This window comes from Triticum aestivum, chromosome 7A (genome assembly GCF_018294505.1).
Source record: "Triticum aestivum cultivar Chinese Spring chromosome 7A, IWGSC CS RefSeq v2.1, whole genome shotgun sequence".
Classification (NCBI taxonomy): Eukaryota; Viridiplantae; Streptophyta; class Magnoliopsida; order Poales; family Poaceae; genus Triticum; species Triticum aestivum.
The window spans coordinates 587,533,287-587,539,109 of NC_057812.1; positions in this window are offsets into that span (position 1 = coordinate 587,533,287).

Genomic DNA, 5,823 nt, shown 5'->3' on the forward strand with positions numbered 1-5,823 from the left:
GTTGAGAAGCATAATAGAGTTGCAGTACGACTCTAGTGGAGGCATCCATCGCTCGGTTGTCTTATTTCGCTGTGACTGGTTTGAGCTTGGTAGCAAGAAGAAGAGAGACTGTTTTGTCAAATACGATGGCCACTTCAAAAGCATCAACACTACAAGGTGCTGGTATAAGAGTGATCCCTTTATTCTAACAACACAAGCAACAATGGTGTTTTATCTGCCAGACACTCTTTTGCGTGGAAAATGGCGAGTTGTGCAAAACTTTGAGCACAGACACTTGTGGAGTGTGACTGAAACTGAAGTGGAAAAGGGCCTCGGTGGTGGTGGACTAACATACCGGGATGATGACTCTGTGGAAATTCCGGTGCAAAGTAGAGTGCGAAGGGACCGGGAACATGTGCTCGTTGATGCAACAACAGTTGAAGGCATCAAGAAAAGAAGAAAGATGGTAGCGGATGGTCATGAGAGCGAGGATGAGGAAAATAGGACTGATCATATTATGTTGCAATATTGTAGTGATGATGAGGAAAACAGGAGTGGGCATAGAGTTCCTTGTTTTCGTGTCGACGACGATGAGTAGCGAATGGACATGAAGGTAAATTTTGTGTCCTTGGTAATCCTTCTAACTCTCTGTAGTTTTCCTTGTAATTCTCTGTAGTTTTCCTTCTTGTGCATATGCATGGTGATCCTAATGTACTACAATTATCTCCAGGTAGCAAAATGCCTGAAGATCCTGATGGATGTAGTGGTGTGATCCTGTGACAAAATGTTGGTTATAGTATGTGATGCAAAATGCAAAACATTTGATTTCCTTTTGTAAGCATTTGATGTGATCCTAATGTTTGTAGTATTTTGTAAGCACTTGTTGTTATTTGTAAAACACTTGTTGTGATTGTTATGATGCTGGTGCATTTTGGATGCTTATTGTTATGATATCTGGGCAGAAATGACAAAAATTTCTTCAATGAATGAGAATTATGGTTGTAGATACAATGCCAAATGATGTTTTGGTGCAAAATGATGTGATGAAGATAAAATGCAGATAGTGATGTAGTTTTGGTGCCATTTTCTTAGTTTTTGGTCAGAACTGTTGTTTTTGTTTTGGTCAGATAATGATGTGATGAAGATTACAGGAGCAAAATGTTGTCTTGTAATGCTTGAAGATTGCAAAATATTTTTCAGAAGTTGTTTTCAGAACTGTTGTTTTTTCATAAGTTTGCTTTAACTGAAGATGTTGCACTATGAGCAAAAAAATATGCGTGAGCGGAGACTCAAACCCACGACCGCGCACTCGTTTCACTGTGTTTCTACCACTGGGCTAGGAAGAGGCTACTCGTCTTCCACTCTCTGCCATCTCTTTTCAAATCATCAAACCAGTCAAGTATCAAACATAGACCTCGCTGACAAGTGGGCCATTTTGCTACTCTACCCACTCGCTGACAAGTGGGGCTCGAACCCACGACCTGCCGCTTATTCAACTATTTTTTCTACCACTGTGCTAGTTAGAGGCAGTTGGTTTTGTACTCTATGCCAACCCTTTTCAATATATCAAATACAGAACTCACTGACAAGTGGACCCACTCTTTTCCCCACTCCTCTCTCCACTTGACCCGCTCCTCCTCTTGATTATCCACTCGACCCACTCCTCCTCTCCACCGCCGGCATCCCCTTCTCCTCCATCGACGGCGACGACCTCCCTGGCGATCGACTCCTCCATCAACGCCGACGCCGACGGCCTCCTAAGGTATGAATCCGCTGAGTCCTTCCTGTTCCTCTTCCTATTGATTAGATTAGGGTTTCGTGGCACATGCTGATAAGGGTTCCATTGTAGCCGAAGCAGATCCACGAGATCAAGAGGAGGCCAACAAGCTCAAGCAGTCGCCATCCCCCCAGGTCCGTTCCATTTCCCCCATGTTCTTTGATTAAGTGTTCTGAGTAATTACACATAGCAAATCACCTGCAAGCAGTAAATCTTTAATGATAATCAAATGTTCTGATTAAGTGTTCCCCCCATGTTCTTTGATTAAGTGATGGGAAATATTGTTTTTATTTTGCATTTTGTACATGACTATATTGGGTAGGTGTGTTTAAATTGAGAATCTAAGGTTCGGTTCTTAACTGTTGGGTTCTAACAAAATGTAGCACATGGGAAGATATGGTCCATTTATAGTAGATATGGTTCATTGTAGATATGGTCCATTTATAGTAGATATGATCCTGATGCTGTGTTTGCCATTTATAGTAGACATGGGCACATGGGCAGATATGGTCCATTGTAGATAGAGTAGTAGTATTCCAGATTGAGGCCCTGGCAAAGATAGAGTAGTAGTATTCCAAGTGTTCACAAGTGCATTGCTTTTTTTCTCACTTTTGCTATCATAAATATCCACAAGTGCATTGATTTTTTCCTCGCTTTTGCCATCATAAACTTTGTTCTATACCAACTATGTCCAGTCCTGTTTATGGTAACTTGTTGTTTAATTACAATGCTGCTTTTCAGAGAAGTGAGATGGCTGGCTTGGAAGGTTTCGAGTTCTTCGAGATCGTAATTGAGAAATCTTGCAGTAGGTAGGTATATTTATCATCACTCATCTCTTTATCATCACTCTGGTGTCTAGTGCTTGATTGGCACAATCAACCACTACTTGACCCTCGCTGCAGAGGCTGCCTGACAAGTTTTCGTAGATGCTCGCCGGCCGTGAGCCCCACAAAGTGAAGCTGTGGGAGGCCAGCAGCGGGCTTCGTAGGCTGTGGGACGTGTTGGTGGTGTTCAACAGCGAAGGCCACATGTACATAGGGCCCAGCTGGGATCATTTCACCCGCCCCCATGAGCTACAGCTCGAGCACTTCCTTGTCTTCCGCTACGACGGCGACGCCATGTTCACCGTGAAGATGTTCGACAACACCATGTGCCGCATGTACTACCAGCGCGACGACGATGCTAGTAAGCTCTCTGCCTCTCTTCTTCCTGTCCTTTTGGCTTCCTCTACTAGCACGACGAAAACACCATGTTCACACTTTGTTGCATTTGGCAAGGCAATGGGAGCAGCAGCGGGGATTACGAGGAGCAGAGAGGGGATGACGAGGAGTAGAGCAGGCATGACGAGGAGCAAAGTGGGGATGACGAGGAGTAACCTATTCTGGCTGACGACGACCTTGCTATGATGGTGGCTGACGACGACCCTACTATGGTGGTGGCGGATGACGACCTTGATATGGTGGCTGACGATGACCCTACTACGGAGGCTTCTGGCGGCAGAACTCCCGATCTAGGTTTCTTTCTGGAAGTTTGGGTATATATAGAAGAGTTTTGCGTTGATTTCACGTCAGGGGGGTCTCCGGGCTATCCACGAGGTAGGGGGCGCGCCCTAAGGGGGTGGGCGTGCCCCCCACCCTCGTGGGCAGCCCGGGACTCTTCTGGCCTACTTCTGGAACTCTGTGGGCTTCTTCTGGTCCAAAAATGATCTCCGTCAAGTTTCACGTCAATTGGACTCCGTTTAGTTTTCCTTTTCTGCAATACTCTAAAACAAGGAGAAAACAGAAACTGGCACTAGGTTCTAGGTTAATAGGTTAGTCCCAAAAATCATATAAAATATCATATTAATGCATATAAAACATCCTAGAAGGATAGTATAATAGCATGAATACTTCATAAATTATAGATACGTTGGAGACGTATCACTAGGTTCCAACTTGTTTCACAAAAAAACCGTTTTCATTTTTTGAGTGCTAAAAACATGCATTTTTCATGAAGCGGCTACAAGGAGGGTCACCCCAAATGGCGCCATTCCATGTCTATCTGAAAGTATACCCTATTTTACGGACGGTCACCAAAAATCATGCTTTTCTAACCCTCGTAGCTACTCTCGGCCATTCAGACAACCTTCGGCCGATTCAGCTGGAACCGGCTGGAATTTTGTAACATCCCAAATTTTCAATTTGGAATGTTATACGTTAGATCATCATTGCATATCATATTTTATTGCATTTTGGCTAGATCCTAGAAATCCTACGCAACTCAAGGACCCATGGAGAGAGTTGGGGATTTCGTTATTTTCATATTGGGAAAACTTTGTTTATGCCACTCTAGAATTTGACATTTCACTTTTTCCACTCTTAGCTTTTGACAATATATCACTTTTGCCATTCTATGGCAAAAGCAAAAAATTTAGAGTGGCAATTGTGGTACATGTCAAAAGCTAAGAGTGGCAATTGTGGTACATGTCAAAAGCTAAGAGTGGCAAAAGTGAAATGAAAAATTATCGATTTTGCCACGGAATGGCATTTGTTATTACTGTCAAAAGCTAAGACTCGCAAAAGTGAGATGTCAATTTCTAGAGTGGCATAAGCAAAGTTAGCAAAAACTAGAATGGCAAAAACAAAGTTTTCCCTTTCATATTTGGGTTTTCTCAAATTTTGAAAATAGGATCATTTGATTTTATTTATTTTATCTTCAATTATTTCAATTATAAAAAAAAGAGAGAGGGAAAAAATGACTTTCCCATAAAAAAGAAATATTGAGGATTTAATTAAAAAATCAAATAAGATTTTATTTCGGAGTTTTCTCGCTATTTTATTTGAATTAGGAAAAAATACGTGTTTTCAAAAATTACATTTAGGCCCCAAATAAATGTTCATCTTGTCTAGCTTGATTTTAGAAGTCAGGGAAAATTTATTTCGGGATTTTTGGAGTCCGTTTAGTATTTCTTTTATTTGTTTTTCTGCGTGAATTTTTTTTAAATAAACGAACCGACCTAACCAGGCCGTGTCCGACTAGGACTCGGGCCCGGCCGGCCCTTATAAGCCGGGAGGCCGACCCCGTAGCCCAGCTCGAGCCGCCCGGCCGCCCCAAACCCTAGCGCCGCCGCCGACGCCGCCGCCGACGTTGCCGCCCGTCGTCCCGCCGCCAACCCCGCCGACCACCGGAGCCCCCGCCCGACGCCGGAGCCGCCCCGCCGCCGCTGTCCCGCCGCCGAGGTTGACCACCGCCGCAGGTTTCCTCGAGAAAACCGCCAGTTTTTGTTCGGTTTTTTAAACAAAAAAACCCTAGATCAGTTTTTTTTGGTTTAGTTTTTTAGCGAGCGTTCGCTCGTTCGTTTATTTTAACGGACGAGTTCATCGTTTAGTTTCAGATAATGAACGTTCGTTCGTTAATCTGTTCGTCAGTTTTCTCTTTTTCTCGGATTTTCCGCGATTATTTCTGATCGCGATTTTTGATCTGATTTTCGTTTTAGTATAACTTTTCGCTCGTTTATCGGAATCAGGCGATTCAAGCACCTAGAGTTTCGTCTCGAAACCCTATTTCCGTTTAACAAACTCAAACAAGTTTTTGCTTCTGTAAATTTTGACTTAGGTCCAGATTAGTAATCGAAGCTTGTTTCTTTCGCCGTTTGATTTTCGTGGTTTCGTTCGATCTGTTTCTTTTTGCAAACTGGAGTTCTTAAGTTGAACTTTCTGGTTAGATCTCTTATTTGAGTTTTACCTATGCATTAGATGAGTACTTACTGTATGCTTGTTTGTTTGTTTGCGATAGAGTACCCGAAGTGCGCCGCTTGTTACTTCGAATCTCTAGGTTTCACGGATCATCAGTAAGGCAAGTAACACTTTGATCATACCTCTTACTACCCTGTTTTATTGCATTAGATCAATCCTCAAACCATTGCATAAATAGGATCTGATTAATATGTGGGTTTTGGAAAGTAGATGAGGTAGTACCTATTACCTGTTTTATTACCAAACCCTGGGACTTACTTCTATGTTTGCTTATGCCATGCTATGCTAGTAGATGTGGATTGGGTGAGTGTATCCATGACAGATGTTAGATTG